Source organism: Orcinus orca, chromosome 9 (genome assembly GCF_937001465.1).
Source record: "Orcinus orca chromosome 9, mOrcOrc1.1, whole genome shotgun sequence".
Taxonomy (NCBI): domain Eukaryota; kingdom Metazoa; phylum Chordata; class Mammalia; order Artiodactyla; family Delphinidae; genus Orcinus; species Orcinus orca.
This window is the reverse complement of record NC_064567.1, coordinates 29,922,469-29,942,499: the sequence shown is the minus strand read 5'-3', so window position 1 is coordinate 29,942,499 and position 20,031 is coordinate 29,922,469. Positions and strand designations below refer to the sequence as shown.

At 39.0% G+C, this 20,031-nt stretch overlaps 1 long non-coding RNA gene across 10 annotated transcripts in view; it reads right to left on the bottom strand.

Moving 5' to 3' along the window:
* Positions 1-20,031, bottom strand: part of LOC117199774 (uncharacterized) — a 143,710-nt gene that overhangs the window by 97,638 nt on the left and 26,041 nt on the right. For 4 of the 10 annotated variants that reach the window (XR_007479422.1, XR_007479420.1, XR_007479423.1 and 1 more), the window contains exons 1-2: positions 16,768-17,071; positions 9,023-9,095 (exon numbers count right to left, since the gene is read on the bottom strand). This is a non-coding gene — a long non-coding RNA (uncharacterized LOC117199774). Of the gene's footprint in view, positions 1-9,022; positions 9,096-16,767; positions 17,072-17,775; positions 19,171-20,031 lie in introns of those variants that run through there. The other 6 variants (XR_007479425.1, XR_007479426.1, XR_007479419.1 and 3 more) reach the window with 4 other exon arrangements.

Here is a 20,031-nt window from a genome sequence, read left to right as displayed (position 1 = left end):
GATAGCTGAAAACTTCCCTAACCTGGGAAAAGAAACAAACATCCAGGTCCAGGATGAGTCCCAACCCAAAGAGGACCACACCAAGAAACACACATTTTAATTGAAATGGCAAAAATTAAAGCTAAAGAAAGAATATTAAAAGCAGCAATGGAAAAGCAATAAGTTACCTATAAGGGAACTCCCATAAGGCAATCAGCTGACTTTTCAGCAGAAACTCTGCAGTACAGAAGATAGCAGCATGATATATTTAAAGTGATGAAAGGGAAAACCTACAACAAAGAATACTCTACACAGCAAGGCTTTCATTCAGATTTAATGGAGAGATCAAAAGATTTACTGACAAGCAAAAGCTAAAAGATTCAGCACCACCAAATCCGCTTTACAATATATGTTAAGGGGACTCCTCTAAGTGAAAAAGAAAAAGCCACAACTAGAAACATGAATATTAGGAAAGGAAAAAACTCACTGGTAATGGCAAAAATACAGTAATGGTAGTAAATCAACTACATACAAAGCTAGTTGAAAAATTAAAAGACAAAAGTAGGAAAATCATCTGTATCTGCAATAAGTAGCTAAAAGATACACAAAAGATGTAAAATACAATGTCAGAAAGAGTAAATGGGGGGTGAGGGAGTAAAAATGCAGGGTTTTTTAAATGCATTTGAAATGAAGAGATCAGCAATTTAAAATAATCATATATATGTATATACACACACACATCAAACTTAAAATCATAAACACACACACATACACATTGCTATATATAAACCTCATGGTAACCACAAACCAAAAATCTATAAAAGATACACATACAAAAGAAAAGAAATCCAAACATCACACTAAAGATAGTCATTAAATAACAAGGGAAGAGAACAAAAGAAGAACAAAAAAGAACTACAAAAATAACCTCAAAATAATTAACAAAATGACAATAAGTACATACCTATTAACAATTACTTTAAGTGCAAATGGACTAAATGCCCCAATCAAAAGACACAGTGGCTGAATAGATAAAAAAGCAAAATCCATATACATTCTGCCTACAAGAGACTCACTTCAGATCTAAAGAAAGACCAAGACTGAAAGTGAGGGTATGGAAAAAGGTATTTCATGCAAATGGAAATCAAAGTAAAAGCAATATGTATATCAGACAAAATAGACTTTAAAACATAGACTGTAACAAGTGACAAAGAAGGACATTACATAATGATCAAGGGATCAATCCAAGAAGATAAACAATTGTAAATGCACCCAAGATAGAAGTATCTAAATACACAAAGCAAACATTAACAGACATAAAGGGAGATAACAACAGTAACACAATAATAGTAGGAGACTTTAAAACCCCACTTACATCAATGGACAGATCATTCAGACAGAAAATCAATAAGGAAACATTGGCCTTAAATGATGCATTAGATGAAATAGACTTAAAGGATATATGTGGAACATTCCATCCAAAAGCAGCAGAATACACATTCTTTTCAAGTGCACATGGAACATTCTCCAGGATTGTTACATGCTAGGCCACAAAACAAGCATTGTTAAATTTAAGAAAGCTGAAATCATATCAAGCATCTTTTCCGATCACAATGCTATGAGAGTAGAAATCAAGTACAAGGAAAAAACTGCAAAAAACACAAATACGTGGAGGCTAAAAAAAATATGCCACTTATCAATGGATCACTGAAGAAATCAAAGAGAAATTAAAAAGCACCTGGAGACAAATTAAAATGAAAACACAACAATCCAAAATCTATGGGATACAGCAAAAGCAGTTCTAAGAGGGAAACTTGGAGCCATACAAGCTTATAACAGGAAACAAGAAAAGTCTCAGATAAACAACCCAACTTACACCTAAAGGAACTAGAAAAAGAACAAAACCCAAAAGTAGTAGAAGAAAATAATCATAAAGATCAGAGCAGAAATAAATAAAATAGGGACTAAAGAAGCTAGAAAAGATGAATGAAACTAAGAGCTGCGTCTTTGAAAAGATTAAAAAAAAAACTGATAAACCTTGAGCTAGACTCATCACAGAAAAAGGGGGCCCAAATCAATAAAATCAGAAATGAAAAAGGAGAAGTTTTAACTGACAGCACAGAAATGCAAAGGATCATAAGAGATTGCTATGAACAACCATGGGCTAATAAAATGGACAACCTTGAAGAAACGGACAAATTTCATAGAAGTGTACAATCTCCCAAGACTGAACCAGGAAGAGACAGAAAAATTAGAACAGACCAATTGCTAAGAATGAAATTGAATCCATAACTTAAAAACTCCCAACAAACAACAGTCCAGGACAAGATGGCTTCACAGGTGAATTCTAACATATTCTTCACAGGTGAATTCTAACAAATTTAGAGAAGGGTAACAGCCTATCCTTTTCAAACTATTCCAGAAACTTGTAGAGGAAGAAACACTTCCAAATTCATTCTATGAGGCCAACATCACCCTGATACCAAAACCAGACAAAGGTATCACAAAAAAGAAATTCACAGGCTAATTGATGAACACAGATGCAAAAATCCTCAACAAGATATTAGCAAATTAAATCCACAACACGTTAAAAGGATCATACACCATGATCAAGTGGGATTTATCCCAGTAATGCAAGGATGATTCAATATCCGCAAATCAATGTGATACACATTAACAAAATGAATAAAAATCGTATGATCATCTCAATATGTACAGATAAGGCTTTTGACAAAATTCAACATCCATTTATGATAAAAACTCTCCAAAAAGCCAGTATAGAGGGAACATACCTCAAAATAATAAAGGCCCTATATGATAAGCCCACAGTTACCATCATACTTAAGGGTGAAAGGCTAAAAGCATTCCCTCTAAGATTGGGAACAAGACAAGGATGCCCACTCTCATCACTTTTATTCAACTTAGTATTGGAAGTCCCAGCCACAGCAATCAGATAAGAAAAAGAAATTAAAGGAATCCAAATTAGAAAGGAAGAAATAAAACTATCACTGTTTGCAGATGACATGATACTATACATAGAAAATCCTAAAGACACCACCAAAAAACTACTACTAGAACTTATCAATGAATTTAGTAGAGTTGCATGTTACAAAATTAACATACAGAAATCTGTTGTGTTTCTATACAATAATAATAAACTAACAGAAAGTGAAATTAAGAAAAAAACCCATTTATAATCTCATCAGAAAGAATAAATTACCTAAGAATAAATCTAAGGAGATAAAAGACCTGTACTCAGAAAACTATAAGACACTGATGAAAGAAATTGGAGATGACACAAAGAGATGGAATGACATACCATGTTCATGGACTGGAAGAATATTATTAAAATGATCACACTTCCCAAGGCAATCTAGAGAGTCAATGAAATCCCTATCAAAATATCAATAGCATTTTTCATAGAACTGGAACAAGTAATTCTAAAATTTGTATGGAACCGCATAAGATTCTTAATAGCAAAAACCATCTTGAGAAAGAAAAACAGAGCTGGAAGTATCATGCCCCCTGAATTTAGACTATGCTTGAAAGCCCCAATAATCAAAACAGTACAGTAGTGGCACAAAAACAGGCATGTAGGTGAATGGAACAGTATAGAAAGCCCAGAAATAAATCCACCACTTATGTTCAATTAATGTATGACAAAGGATGCAAGAATAAACCATAGGGAAACACAGTCTTTTCAATAAGTGGTGCTGGGAAAATTGAACAGCTACATGTAAAAATGAAATTAGAACATTTTCTCATACCATATATAAAAATAAACTCAAAATGGATCAAATGCCTAAATGTAAAACTGGAAACCATAAGACCCTTAGAATAAAACATAGAACACTCTTTGACATAATCATAATATTTTTTTGGATCTAAGGCCAAGGAAACAAAAATAAACAAATGGACCTAATTAAACTTAAAAGCTTTTGCATCACAAAGGAAACCATCAACAAAATGAAAAGACAACCTACTGAATGGGAGAAAAATTTGCAAATGATACGACCGATCAGTTGCTGGTTATAACCAACAACTATCAACAGCTCATACAACTCAACATCAAAAAAAATAAACAACCCGATTTAAAAAAATGGATGGAAGACCTGAATAGACATTTTTCCAAAGACGACATACAGATAACAGGCACATGAAAAATGCTCAACATCATTAGTCAGAGAAACGCAAATCAAAACCACAATGAGATACCACCTCACACCAGTCAGAATGGCTGTCATCAAAAAGACCACAAATAACAAATATTTGTGAGGATCTGGAGAAAAGTGAACACTTGTACACTGTTGATGGGAATGTAAACTGATGCAGCCACTGTGGAAAACAGTATGGAGTTTCCTCAAAAAAATGAAAATAGAACTACCATACAATCCAGCAATGCCACTCCTGAGTATATATCTGAAGAAAATAAAACACTAATTCAAAAAGATACATGCACCACAATGTTCACAGCAGCATTATTTACAATACCCAAGAAATGGAAGTAACCTTAGTGTCCATCAACAGATAAATGGATAAAAGAGTCGTGATATATATACATATATACATATGGGTCTTCTTTTTGTATCCATTCAGCCAGTCTATGTCCTTCGGTTGGAGCACTTAGTCCATTTACATTTAATGTATGATATGTATGTTCCTATTACCATTTTTTTTTTTTTTAAACTGTTTTGGGTTTGCTACTATAGGTAGCAGAGGCCAGCATGACATTTCAACAGTGAGGTACACCGTGTGTTCTTCCAGGGAACTTGTCCCAAGATCACAGGACCCTGGCAGTGGCGTGCTACACAGGCTCCTGGGGGGGAGTGTGGATAGTGACCTGTGCTTGCACACATGATTCTTGGTGGCTGCAGCAGCAGCCTTAGCCTTTCATGCCCGTCTCTGGTGTCCACGCTGATAGCTGCAGCTCGTACCTGTCTCTGGAGCTTGTTTAGGCAGTACTCTGAATCCCCTCTCCTCACGCACCCAAAACAATGGTCTCTTGCCTCTTAGGAAGTTCCAGACTTTTTCCCAGGCTCCCTCCTGGCTAGCTTTTGCGCACTAGCCCCCTGCAGGCTGTGTTCACGCAGCCAACCCCAGTCCTCTCCCTGGGATCTGACCTCCGAAGCCCGAGGCTCAGCTCCCAGCCCCGCCCGTCCCGGCGGGTGAGCGGACAAGCCTCCTGGGCTGGTGAGTGCTGGTCGGCACTGATCCTTTGGGCGGGAATCTCTCCGCTTTGCCCTCCGCGCCCCTGTTGCTGCGCCCTCCTCCATGGCCCTGAAGCTCCCCCACTCCGCCACCCGCAGTCTCCGCCAGTGAAGGGGCTTCCTAGTGTGTGGAAACTTTTCCTCCTTCACAGCTCCCCCACAGAGGTGCAGGTCCTGTCTCTATTCTTTTGTCTCTGTTTTTCTTTTCTCTTTTGCCCTACCCAGGCACATGGGGATTTTCTTGCCTTTTAGGAAGTCTGAGGTATCCTGCCAGCAGTCAGTAGGTGTTCTGTAGGAGTTGTTCCACATGTGGATGTATTTTTGATGTATTCATGGGGAGGAATGTGATCTGCCCGTCTTATTCCTCCTCCATCTTGAAGGTCCGGGCCTGACATTTATTTTAATAGTTAAACTTAATGAAATGTAGAATGTAGGCACCCATATCCCAAACATGGAGAACAAAGTCTGAAGATCAGTGAGTGTTCAATAACAAGTATTTGTTAAATTTATTAGCTTTTGTTCAACGATATAAGTTTTGCTTTTTGAAACCTAGTTTGAATCTCAAAATATATTGAGATCATCCATTCCCAATTTTGTTTTACCTGCATTACAAGATCCACTGCCCTAATATCACGGTATGTTGACCTGTTCTGCTAGCACTATTAAAATTTTATGCATGCCTCATTCGTATTTTATGATAATTAATTGTATCATTTAGAAAATTTATCTCCTAGGAAATGAGGACTTTTGTGTCTTATCCATTCTTTTTTTGAAACATCTGACCTAGGAAACAATTTAATCACAATATTTAAACTTTTTTGTAGTTGCTCACAACCACTGTGACAACCAATGCAATTAACTGTTCAACCCCAGTATGATTTGTCCTGTCTAACTGATATTACCACTACTTACCTGAATCAGTTATGATTGCTTCTGAAATACCTAGTGTTATAACTCAGTTCCCAGTCTTTACTGGTTCTTGCCTACATCCTATGTTTTTTGTATCACAATTGCCTTCTGTAATCACAATTACTACTACCTCTTTCTATCTGAGTATTATTAGTCAGGGTAAGTAATGTTAGCTGTGTAATAAACAACCCTCAAATCTTGGAGGACTGATAATATAAATGTTAATTGGTGGCTGTTGACTTGTGCCAAAGCACAAAATGGTCCCCCAGCTGTGGGAAGAAAAGGTTCTAATGCGTGCAGAATTTCAGAGAGCCAGTACGACTGACTCTTGGCCATTTCTAATATACGGCTTCAAATTCACATCCAGTCAACAGAACAGGGAAAGAAACAGATTGTGGAGCAATTCTTAACTGCCTTACCCCAGAAGTGGTAAGGGGTCACTTCTGCTCACACTTCATTGGTGGCAACCAACCAGTCTTATGACTCCACTTAGAATCAAAAGAACTAGAAAATAGTTTGTACTCAAGAGAACGGAAAAACCTAATAAGCATCTGACCAATCTTTGACACAAATTTCACATAAACTCATGGATCTTACAGATTCAACTTGTTCAAAATAATTATTTTTTATCACTATCATCTTGATACAAAAACTGCCATGACATTTCCAGTGCAAGCTTTCACTACTTCCTGAAAGGATGTTAAGTCTGAAAAAACTCTAGGCAATTAAAATATATAAAAAGATCCTACTGATCTTTTTTATACTCAAGACAGGAAGTCAGCTAAGGTCCCAATTCCTTTCAAATGGAGAATAGTAGTAAAATCCAACATAAGGGCACTAAGGATAGACAAGGGTCAAGACTACTGCAACTGCTGGGTCAGTTTTAGCAGTGACATAATGGAAGACATACCTGTAAGATTATAAATTGAAGTTTATTTTTTAATATATTATATCACTGTACTTTTTTTTTTTTTAATAGCAATGGGGTTCTACGACTTTGACAGTAGTCACCTTGGACTTCAGTTAAAGCCTCTCCAGGCTCAGTTGGGAGCCTAATCAGAGTATTTCCAGGTAAATGATGCTTGGGTCCAGTTGTTTTTGAAATATACCTTTCTACTTATGACTATAATCAGAACGTTGGTCTGACTTCAATAGCTGATAGCCAAACTGTGTCAAAATTTTCCTTATCGGATAAATGGTAAATTGTCCTAAAGATATACTATATTCTCTTATAGGGAGAATTCAGCTTACCATGCTATCACAAATTGTTATAAAATTTTAAAACTTTATCTGACTCACAGTTTCAGGTTTCCTTGTTCCCTTCACACTTTGAACGGAAAAGCATCATCACTTATTTTTATTACTGAATCCTGAAATTCTAAAAGTTACTTTGCGTATTTCATTTGCTGGGCCTTTTCTGTTCCAGAATTCATTCATATGCAGAATTACCCATGATATTCTGAAGAAAACAGGATGTCATTCTCTAAATGAAACACTTGGAAGGAGGATTATTTCTATTTCAAGCCTCCAGTTTATTTTAATTTATTTGCTGATGGAGCCAAGATCTGCAAGAACAGTCCCACGTTCTCATGCTGATTCTAAGTGCAAAAGTCTACATCATGACCTCTGTATTAGCAGACACAGTATATCTTTAAAAATAGTGTTCCAGCTGTATGTGCCAGGGCCCTAGTGGCTTCAGATCTAAACAGACAACATTACTACAGAAAAGCTTCGGTCTTGAGAAGAGTGCCTTTCACACAATTGAATAAGAATTTTAGTTTTTTAAAAAAAAGCAAGTGCTGAGCTTAAAATACATTGTCAGAGTACCAGCGTCCAAAATAGAGTGAAAATGTATGCCTCAACTGAAGCAGTTTTAGTCTGTCACTCATTTCATGGTTTATAAGCATTCTCAAGTGAATATTATCAAGAAGGTGCTTTTGTCTCCCTCTCCCCTGGGTGTACCCTTCTGTACCTCCATGAACAATCCTCAGAGGAGCCTTAGAGGAAGACTGGGTTTGCTATTCACATTTGATGGCACAAGCTCCTGGGATGGGGTCAAATCAGTGATTTAGGAGCCTTTCTCTCTGTTCATGCTCATTCTTCTCCCTCTTCTAGGACCACAGAAGAAGATAAACAGCCACTAGCACGTTTAGAGTAAGCTATATAATGTCAAAATAATTGAATAGCTGATGTTTTGTTAGGATATAGATTGCACTGATTAATATATCCTTGGAGGCCAACATCATTATTGTAAAGGAGAAGGAACTGTTGAAACTGATGGGCATGTCGTCAATGGGGACCAGAGATGCCCTTAAATGAACTAGCAGTTTGGATGTTTTCCTCAGAAGGTGGGGAAACAGATGCCAATTACAATGTCAATTAACAGTGTATATAGCATTGTAGACATTCCTGTGGATGACTTATTCAATAAGTGAAACCTGTAAGTTAGATGGCATAGGTATTCTCTACACTTTTCAGCTGAAGAAATGAAGATTTGGAGAATTTAAGTGATTTAGCCCATCTTCAAGTTAGGATGTGCTAGAGTCAGCATTTTATAAAACTGTTCCTGTGACTCAAAATCCTATGCACGCTTTTTACTACACTAGTGATTTTTTTCAGATTGTATTCTGCAGTGATATGGCTCTCTGGAATGGAACTTTAAGGATTGCCGTAAGGGGAAAGCAGAGAATCCAAGCAAGTGGGAATGCCAATAGCATCTTCTCTTAATTCAATCAAAGCAACCCCATGTCTATTGTTTAAATTGGGATTTGACATTAAGATTACACTTGAAAATTTTTTAAAAGTCATAATTGCAATAACTAAACAAAAGTTTTTAGCACAAAATATTGTACTATGTCATGTTTCTTTTTCCAAATAAGGACTGCTCAAAGTGATTCCTAGGTAAAAAGGTCATCTAACAAGCTTACCTTGAACTCAAGACCTTCAGGTTGTGAGACCGATGCACTGCTGGCTACACCAAGATGGCAGCTCTAAGTTTACCTAGAGAAACACAGGAATTGAAAGATAAGGATATTCTTAAGGCTAACAAATTTATGTACGTATTTTCTCTGCTAATCTTGTTTAAAGATCAAGTTGTAGTTGATTTAATTTATTAGATTTAGCAGGTGTCCTACTGGGGGTCTGCACACCAGTTTTTCTATGAGAAAGGCAATGGATCCTTCTAAGACAGGACCCTGAATCCTGCCACAGCTGATTAAGGTTGACACGTAACCCAAGTTGGGCCAATTTCATTACCTTCCACACACACACACACACACACACACACACACACACACACACAAGAGCCACCATCACTACAGTTAGGTACATCAAGCTGAATCTGAGTCACATTAATAGTGTAGCTACACAAACTACAAAACTTCCCAGGTTTCTTCTCATTCTGAAACTTATTTTCAATATTTCCTTTGACTCCTTGGCATTCATTTTTATTGTTTAAGGTAGTTCTAGCTTTTGTTTTTCCTCTTTTGCAACAAACAATATCTTACCTATGAGCAGTAATTAAAAAAAAAACTACTTGTGGAAGCAGTTGTGTTCTATAATTCAGGGTGCTTTTTCTTTTTATCCTCCCTTATTAATGAGCTTAAGAAAAATACTTAATTACTATTACAGTTTACAGTAAGTCAAATACCCAAGTTTAAGAATTTTCTTAATTTGTTTCTAGTGGGTTTTTCTTTTTCTTTTGGGGTACGCGGGCCTCTCACCGCTGTGACCCCTCCCGTTGCAGAGCACAGGCTCCGGACGTGCAGGCCCAGCGGCCACGGCCCATGGGCCCAGCCGCTCCGCGGCACGCAGGATCCTCCCGGACCGGGGCACGAAACTGCGTCCCCTGCATCGGCAGGCGGACTCTCAACCACTGCGCCACCAGGGAAGCCCACAAACTACTTTTATAGAGTCAAGCATTTGTAATGCATTTTCTCTAATCCTCATAATATACATGTTAAGTATACTTAGTTATTCCAGTTTTACAACTGAAGAAACTGAGGCCGAGAGAATTTAACCGATTTTCCAAAGTTATATAGCTAATAAGTAGAGGCATCTGTTTTTGGACCCAAGTATATCTGGATTCCATAAAAGACTTCATTAAAAATAGGTTCCAAGTTCACATAAATTTAGGAAAATAATCTATAGCATATCCATCTTGGAAATTCAAAGTTTTCATTAGTATTTGAAGGAACTGAATAGTCCTGCCTTAACAAATGCTTTCCAATTTGATTAACCCAGCATTTTCCTAACATATTGAATCTCACTATCTTTTATCATGTTCTGCTAATAGCATTACTAGTAGACTATTATAAAAGTATTTTTGTCTACCTAATATACATTCACATGCCCCTTTTCAGGGCTTCACTAGGAATTTCTTTCTCTGTGTGGCCACAGTTGTGCTGTCAATACCTGCCTCTTTCCACTGCAGTGGTATATGCACTACCCAGGTTGTTCAATGAGAGTACCACATACTGTGGGACACAGTGATTACTTCACCCTTAGCAAATGACCTAGGCAAGGCCAATTCCAATCTTGCCTAGGCATTAGAAAAGTTACCTTTACAGAGGTAGCTTTATATGTGTATAGAATAAAGCAAATAAAGCCAAAGATATAGAAAGTAACTGAAACCTCTAGGTCCACGTATGTCTAAAGTAAACTTGACCCTTGAATTCCACAGACACAAATGACAATGAATTTTCATTTGGACTAAGAAAATTTGAATTGCGATTCTATGCTTGTAATCAACTAGTCCTGACACAAAGAACTATAAAATTTATGTATCAACCAATGCACTTTGGCAAAAACTGCAGTCTATGCTAAAAAATGCTTTTAATTTTCTTCATAATATTGTAGATTGCAGTAAGCATTTTTTCCAGATTATGTGTTTTCAACTATTGTTTCCCTGTGATGTGATGTATATTTAACTACATGTCAAAAAGCTGCTAGGTTCTTTTTTTTTGTATTATATTTACCTATAAGCTTGATTCATATTACTATTCAGCCAGTTACTACAACCTTGTCTTAGATGCTCGAGAAGCTTAGTCCCTGGATGGGGATTCTTGAGGCAGTGACTAAAATATTATTCTCAGGTGAAACATTTAAGGGGGTGAGAAAGACAGGAAAGGGGCAGAAGCCTACAACATGTGCATGCAGATGAAATCCAGCCTCAGCCCAATCCTATGGGGAGTTCTAAGCAGAGGAACGTCCACAGAGCCATCCTACCCTGAAGCAAACTATCTCCCACACTCTAAGGGGAATTCTAGGAAGAATGGTTTAGCTTCAACTGTTGGTAGCCCACACTCACAGAACCTGGGAGATGGGTGACCTCAGATCAGTAAAGGGAATCCTGGCAAGGCAACAACCGTCTACTACAACGAGCAGCTGCTTCCCAAACACACTTAAACTGCACAACATAGGCTAGAAAGAACTCGATTGTTCCAATCAGATTAATCTAGGTTAAACTCCAGCTCTGGAATCTCTGGGTCAACTTGAACAAGTCATTTCTCATCTATTGGCCTAGGAACTTTCATCATGACTAGAGGTAATATACTAGGTACTAAGTAGCTAATAATTGTTAACACGTACATATAAAATCAAGTACTTGGTAGCTTTTCTAATCTCTGCTAATCCAGAGAACATTTATTCGATATACAAAAATAATTTAAAATTTTGCTGCAGTCTCTCTCAAAAAAAAACAACAAAAAAAGGCCGATAGAGGTTACCTACATAATAAATGTCAAACTGCCTTACAATCTTCATTCTTAAACTCTGTCCTAAACTTGAAACTGCAAGTAGCTTGCCCTAAGGTTTCAGGCATTCTTCCTTCTAAAATACTCCAATCTACCTTCCAGAACACAATAATTATTTGAGCATTTTGAATTTTTCCTTTTGTATTCGTTTGCAAGGGCTACCATAAAAAAGTACCACAAGCTGCGTGGCTTGACAAAAATGTGTCTTCTCACAATTCTGGAGGCTGGAAGTCTGATATCAATGTGTTGCCAGGGTTGCTTTCTTCTGAAGCCTCTCTTCTTGGCTCACAGATGGTTGTCTTCTACGTTTCTTCATATGGTCTTCCTTCTGAGACATCTGTATCCTAATCTTGCCTTTTCGTATAAGGACACCAGTCATATTAGATTAGGGACCACCCTAATTACCTCATTTTAATTAATGACCTTCTTAAAGGCCCTATCTCCAAATATGGTCACATTCTGAGGTACCAGGGTTAGGATTTCAACATCTGAATTGGGGGAGAAAAACACAAGTTTGGCCTTAATACATTCACTTGGCTTGTAGCTAACGTTTACCAGACACACGGTTCTTTCCAATGTAAAGCCTATTGGCCTTTCTGGCTTCATGACATTGCTTGTCACTCTTTATTGTGATGTGTGTAAAAATGGCCCAGGAACCTCTCGGGCAAAGGAAAACTCTACTGGGTACTTCTGGGGCAGGTGAGAGTGAGTAATATGAATGGTCATGAATTAACATTTTTTCTGTTGCATTTTATAATTAAAAAGCATGTTAAAAATAGATCTTATAGTAAAACATCTCATTGAGATTCAACACTGGTAGTAGTAAAATATGATACAGCAGGCAGTGGTCATCTTACCAGAGATGTGAGGGAGAGCTGAAAGAAAACGTACTCTGTGAACCTGAGATTATTAGTTGAAGACAGTGTGACTACTTCACCTTTTCCTCAGGCAAGGTTTTGTTTCATTTAATTTCAAATTCAGAGTGGAAAATAGACTGAACTCTTACAGAGATGGTGTTTACTTTATAAAATGTAGAGCTCTTGCAAACAGATATGATTACTAGAAAGAAAATGACGAGATCGAGATTATTTTGTTTACATATATATCCTAATATCATACGTACCATGTCATAATTCTAGAGAGCTTAGTGTTATGCTTGCCTGTAACTGCTGCCTGAAGGCAGTGCCAGGGCTGGGCAAACACAGGCCAAAGAGAGGATCTCTCACATTTTGGGAGTGGGAGAGTCAGCTAGTGGGCTGGCTACCAGCCAGAAGGAGTCCCTTGTCTGAAGAGAAGAGTGTATCCTCCAGCTCAGAGAAATGGAAATCACTGTTGAAACAGCGTTAGGATCAAAATCCAGAGCCAGATAAGGAGGAGGTGAGAGGTAGAGGCTATAACTTTACAAATTATTTAAAACAGAGAGAGAGAAAGAAAGAAACTTAAGACCGGTTATTAATATTTTTATTTAACTCTCATTTCTCTAAAGGAGATATTCACCATATTTTCTTAGCATTTAAGAAGTAATTTTCCAAGATCAATTTTCCTTGATTATTGATAAATAATCCAAAGTTTCCCATTCCTTTATTTCTTTCCAGTATGAATTTTTTAAAATGATCTCAATAGCTCAGAACCTTCAGAATCATCATTAACTTACCAGCCTTTATTTATTAATGTTCCTTCCTTACATCTTTTGCTCCCTTTTCTCTCAAGTATTTGTAAAATTCTATTCTCTTTAAACCCTTTGGCTACCATGAATTATTTCTGCCTTTTCCTCATACTGAAAACTACAAATAATGTAACGTGTCTTTAAGTTTCTTCTTTTCCTTTTCTCCATTTTCAGTATCAGCTTTTATTATGCTAAAAAGAACCATAATCAGATTTTTATAAAACACTAATGACAATAGTATGATTTGTGATAATTATATTTTTCAGATGGCCTGGAACTATGTAAACATAAGACCCATGTAAATTTATGAATATATCTGTACATACATAAATTTATATATAATGGTGCATTCACATGTTGATGACATTATATACTAATACTAGCAATATGTACTAGGAATATTTGACAAAGTATTTAAGACAGATCTTATGTCAATCTCACTTAAAATACATTTTCTGGAGCGTAGTATGTGCCACCTAGATTCCCCTTCCCCTATTCCCCTTCTAACCGTCTAACCTAAGCACACCTTCTCCCAGCTGCTGGGAGTGTTGGCTACTGATGGCTCTTAGCTGATTCTGTCTCAGGTAGTTGTTCTCAGCTGAAAAGAATATACTTATCTGAGGTCACATCTCCCTCCTAAAGGTCAGTGTGCATCCAGGGCCTGGGTGATACTGTGATATTAACAGCTGGTGTCCTTGCCTCAAGATGGAGCAATCTCAAGCACTGTTCCATCCCTAGAGCTCCCAAAGGAGAGACTGAGACCTATTGGTCTACATCACAGTTGAGTTCTTCCCTGTTTAATCTTGTTTCCTTTACTCTTCCACAGATGTTGACCCTGAAGGTAGTCCCTTATAAATTTTCAGCATAAAAATTTCTGCCTCATAATCTGTTTTCCAGGTAAACCACCATAAAACTGTTGGTACCTGGAGGGGTCCAAGGAAGCAGGCTCTAAAACAGAATTTTGGAGATGGACCACCTGACAACCAGGTGCAAAATAAGACCCCATTGGTTGCAGACTGTTGCAATGCAACTGTTAAATTTTGCCAATAGTTAATGTCTTATTTTTGAGATAAAACAAATATTATACCTGCCAGTATATATATCTTAAGTCCCTTGGAAGAGCAAGTTATAAGAACAATCCTGTCTTGATAATTCTTGCTAAGTGCCATTTACGTACTGGAGGAAGACATTAAAAAGCAGGTGACTAATCACTGAATAAAAGTAAGTGTGCAAGGCAGAAGTCCTGCTTGGTAGCACGAAAAGACTCATCTCCTATAGCCAGAGGGCAGTAAAGCTAAGGAAGAAACCCACAACTTAATTATGAAGAGTAGTAGAGTTCCAGGGAAGACAGGATAGCTAATGAATTGGACCAGCAATTCAATGTAACTCAATATAAGTAGCAAAGTTCAGGGAAGGTTAACTCTTAGCCCCGTCTACGTAACCCACATTTGCTATGCCAAATGTGGTTGGGAAAAATGGAGTATTAAGACCTGGCTTGAGGACAGATGTTTCACTGCAGTCAAAATCCTTGAGATTCCGGAGTCCACTGAAGTCTCTCTGGACCTGCCAAAGCGGCCCACTCCTTATTGTTACAGGGTAGAACTACTAAAGCTATAGCAGACGCCTCTGCTTTCAAGACAACACGTGTACCCTTTCACACTTCATCTCACGGCCAGCCACCAAAGCCAAGTCACAACATGCCTGGGGAAGCTCTGGGCATTCTCCTAAGTTACAGGATATAATACTTTGGCAGGGATCTCAGGAAACAATATTAACATACTACTCCTGAAGTATAGAGAAAGTAATGGTCCACACTAAGTTAAATAGAAATGCCTGTGGTAGATGCTGAAAGGATCAAAAGGCTCAGAAGAAGGCATGTTAGAGTGGCTATGCTGTGTAAGGCTGGAAAATCCACTAGCTACCTATGTTCTGCACAAGGACCTGATGGGTACCCTATGTACCAAAATGGTAGAGAATGCACTAGTTAGAGGAACACACGCATTACTGTAAACCTCAATGGTTGCTGTCCCTTGTAACAGGGACAATGGTAATACTGTCATAGAATTAAGCTCACTGATAGTAATGAGGATTGCACGCTCCCTCTCCCCTTATAACAGAGGCCAGGTGGAAGTATTTAACCAGCAGAAGCAAGTAGAGTTACCATTATATTAATGAGAGACAAGGTTGGAGTAAAGGCCAAGAAAGCCTGATTGAAAAAAGGTGTGGATGTAGTTAATAGGATACAGCGTCTCTAGGATCAAGAAAGTTGGACAGCTAACGAAGGAAGAACCCTGCAACACCACATCAAAAGCATGTGGCCCAGATCTCCATGGCATTTACCACTGCTGCACTCATGTCTCTACCTTTCACCTGGGGCACATGGGGGTAGAGTGCAGTCTCTATCAGCAAATGACAGAGGAAGGAAAGTAGCAAGCTTTGCTCAGAGGTAGGTTGGCTTGGTAGGTGGAAGCAGGCTAAAATGTTCTGCTGCTGTACTTGTGCCCCACTGAAGACAGCAGTAGGGGGAGTTCTCTTATTGAGCAAAGCTTCAGACAGTATGCTTAGTTACCACTTTGTGCTGGGGCTCAACGTAAAATCACTTAAGACACATGCAGTGACAAAAGACTTGGCTGGGGCTTCCCTGGTGGCGCAGTGGTTGAGAGTCCGCCTGCCGATGCAGGGGACATGGGTTCGTGCCCCGGTCCGGGAAGATCCCACATGCCGCGGAGCGGCTGGGCCCGTGAGACGTGAACGCTGAGCCTGCGCGTCTGGAGCCTGTGCTCCGCAACGGGAGAGGCCACAACAGTGAGAGGCCCGCGTACCGCAAAAAAAAAAAAAAAAAAGACTTGGCTGATTTGGGCCAGGCCTGGAAAGAGAAAATCCTAAAGATCAGGGCTAAGGGTGCAGGGGAGAGGCATGGTGACACCACCACTGACGTGAGCACAGAAGGTGAGGTTCTCTGTATTCCTTATTAACCCCCAACAGAGTATGCACCACAGAAGGAGCACTAAACAACAAAGGTGACAGAATTACTTGACCAGGAATTCTGATTTGATCAGCTGGCCTCTGTCATTGTCTGCCCCACAGCAGGCACGGTTAGGTTCACAAAGACTCATGGTGATAAGGATGAAAGATACCCATAGGGCCAACTGTGTAAGTTCCCACTCCACAAAGCTGATTTAGCCACTGCCGTTGCTAAACATCCAACTCCTAGCCACAAACACCAACACTATGTCCTGATATGGCATCCTACCTGGAGGAGGCAAATCCGCCCCTTGGTGTTACCGAACCAGGTTCCTCCTGCTCGAGCACAGTGAGCGAAAACACCGAGACATCAAGGTTTGCAGCGAAGTGAGGGTTTACTCAGGAGTCAGCCAAGCGAGGAGACCGCAGAACAAATCTCAGATCCACCTCCTTGAAGGCAAGGAGACTGGGTGTATGTAGGCATAACAACGAAGCAGAGCAGGCTCAGGCGTGGGGAACACGGGGAGCATGGGGAAAGGTGATCGGAAAAACGGTGCGGTGATTGTCTTTCTGCGCAGGCGTAACTAAGCTCCAGGCTCTGCTCTTTTTAAAGGCCGCTGAATATGGACGCTTGCGCATGCCCAGTGGAAGGGTCCGTGGCCCGAGCCTGTCTTAACCAGTTCAACTGGAACTAGATGCAGCTGATTCCAAGTTCATAGAAAACAACTCAGGCAAACATCTTATTGGCTAGGCTACCTGCTGTTTGGAGGACATGCAAGTCTTAACAGGACCTTGATTAGTGAAGGCAGGTGAAATGGATTTAACCCACGGTTTCAGTGGCACGTTGATTACATTCAACTCCTTCCACCTTGTAAAAGCCAACAATTTTGAATAGAAAGAATACGAATCTAGGGCATAGGTTTGCCTTTTCTGCACCGCTATTTAAAAACATAAAAAGCATTTAATCCACTGACAGACCCAGCATAACACTGCCTTGCACTTGGACTAAGGAACCACGTCACAGCAAAGGGGTGCAATAGTACGCACATGACCACTGAATCCCCCAGTCTTATCAGATATCACGCCTCCCAGCAGCTCTTGACCTGGTGTGTTTTCAAGGGGTAGAATATATACATCTAGCAGCCATGCATGGAAGGAGTAAAAAAACAAAAAAAGAACTCTACCTAATCTCATCAAATGCTTACATTATTACTTTAAGAAAGATTAAGTACAATTCCCAATGTGGAAACACCTATAAAGAAGAGTGAGAATTTCGACCTTGAACTCTTTGACTTACCTTTCGTCCACTATGCATCACTGCCTTTCCATATTTGCACCAAAATCGAAGGACTGAAAAAAGAGGCAGAAGAACAGCAGTGAAACTACACGTAAAACATTGACCAGCTTAAACTGGTTTTGTTTCCCTAAAACGCGTTGTTGATTAATCAAACCTGGAGTTGTTTTACAGAGACAGCCCTGCGCATGTGCGAGATGGGAACCCACGTCTCCAGGATGACCCCGGAGCAGTGGAAAGAATCAGAACATGTGAAATTCCTTAAAAATTTATTGACTTAAATAATTTTGCCTGTTACACTTAATTAAAAAAAGAAACCCTTAAAAAAAAAAGGATATGAAACTCAAAGAATAGAAACGTTGCCACCTGACCTCTTTACAAAGCAAGAAGTCCTTCAATAAGAAAAATCTAGCTTCCAGCAACCTGAGTAGCTGGATTACCATATATGGACTGATTAGAGACTAGCCAATCATCTTCTGCCAAGTTTGAAATTCCCCTAACCGCTTAAATTTTACCCCAACCCTGGATGGAGGAGACAGAGTTGAGCCCTTCCCCGTGTCTCCTCGCTTGCCTATCAACCTCGAAATAAAGCTCTTTCTTTTCTCAAAAGCCAGTGCCATAGTACTGGCTTCTATGGGCTTCAGGCAGCAAGACTTTGCTTGGTATCAACAGCAGTAAACTGTCTCTCAGAAGTAGGTGACCAAGATTGCATGTTAGGGACTCATTTATATACATCATGTTCTTATTTGTTTCAATATTGACAAACTGAAATCAACCTAAATCGTCTAATAGGGAATTACTTAAATTATGGTATATATACAGGATGGATGAGCATGCAACCATTTAAAATCTTATTTTTCTATTGATTGATTTACCCACATTATAGTTAGTTACTGGTAGCACCTAGCCTACAACACAGGATGTTTAATGTCTAATTCAATGAGCTATTGACCGTATACTATTGGATTGGTCTTAATCTCCTTAGATATAACACACTAGCACCATCGCTCTCCCATCCTCAATCCATTACCTGTCCTTCCAAATTATGTACTTTATGTTGAAAGATGTAATCAAGTCCTGATTAGTAATCCCTATATGTGCCTATAATTCACAAATAAGTTTCATATCTGCCATTATTAGAAACAAATACATTTTATCTTGTTTTTTAAAGTACATAATGGCATAATTATCACTATATAACATTATGTAAAAAATCAGAATAAACATAAAACATGTAAGCATGGTCTCATTTATAAACATTGGGTATTAACCATAATATGATAAAATTTGGTGTATATTTGTTGGGCTGCACCCCAGAGGCCTACAAGCCCTGTGCTTGCCCAGCTTCAAGACTGATGAAAGAGCCCAGTGTCAGCAATAGAGATATCAATGGTTTAATGGACGGGGGAGCTTACACGTCCCAAGCAAGGTCCTGGAGCGACACCCCACCGTATGCAACAGTTGACTGGCAGGACATGATAGCAGTCTTTGCTGTGGGGCCGGGGTGTGGGTGGGGGTGTGGAATTACCAGTTATAGGGGAATTGACATCAGGTGGGCTCATTGGTTACCAGGGAAACCAGCAGAGGGGCCCGCCCCTCACTGCCCCTTTGATAAGAACGATCACTAGCTGGGCCTGGGGCAAGTACAGAGGAAGGTCAGTCATGTGCTTAGGGTGTAGGTGAAGCAGGCAGTTGTCAGGCAGGGGACGTACAGAGAGCAAGAGAATAGCCTTCTTGCGTGGCCTGACCATACAATATTATTTCCTTCTTATAGTTTTCAAATAATTTTACAGTTCTATAATCTGAAAATGAGCTATATTAAGACAAAAATAAGGAAAAGTAAGCAAGAAAGAATGCAAAAAAACAAGTTAAACGATATAAAGCCCTACCCCAAATCTCTTGTGTAACTGATTTGAAACATTTTAAAGACGTTTTTAGAAGTGGTGTTTCTTTGTTGAGCATATTTCAATAATCTCTAAGTGAATTGAAGTAAATAACATTTCGCCTAAATGAATGCTAGCAAAGTTGTTCTCCAGGGAACAAAATTTGCTTGAAGAAAAGGCAGGGTCCATTAGGATTTAGAAGGAACACACAAGTTAGTACACTAGGTCAAATGTAAGCAGAAATTGCTTCTAAGGCCTGATGTTGCCTCTTTCAATCTCACTCCTCCTAATTCTTGTATATTAGTTTACCAGTGAAGTGGAAATGAATATTTGTCACACTCTTCCTCAATTAAGAATTAAAGCTCCACCCTGATAC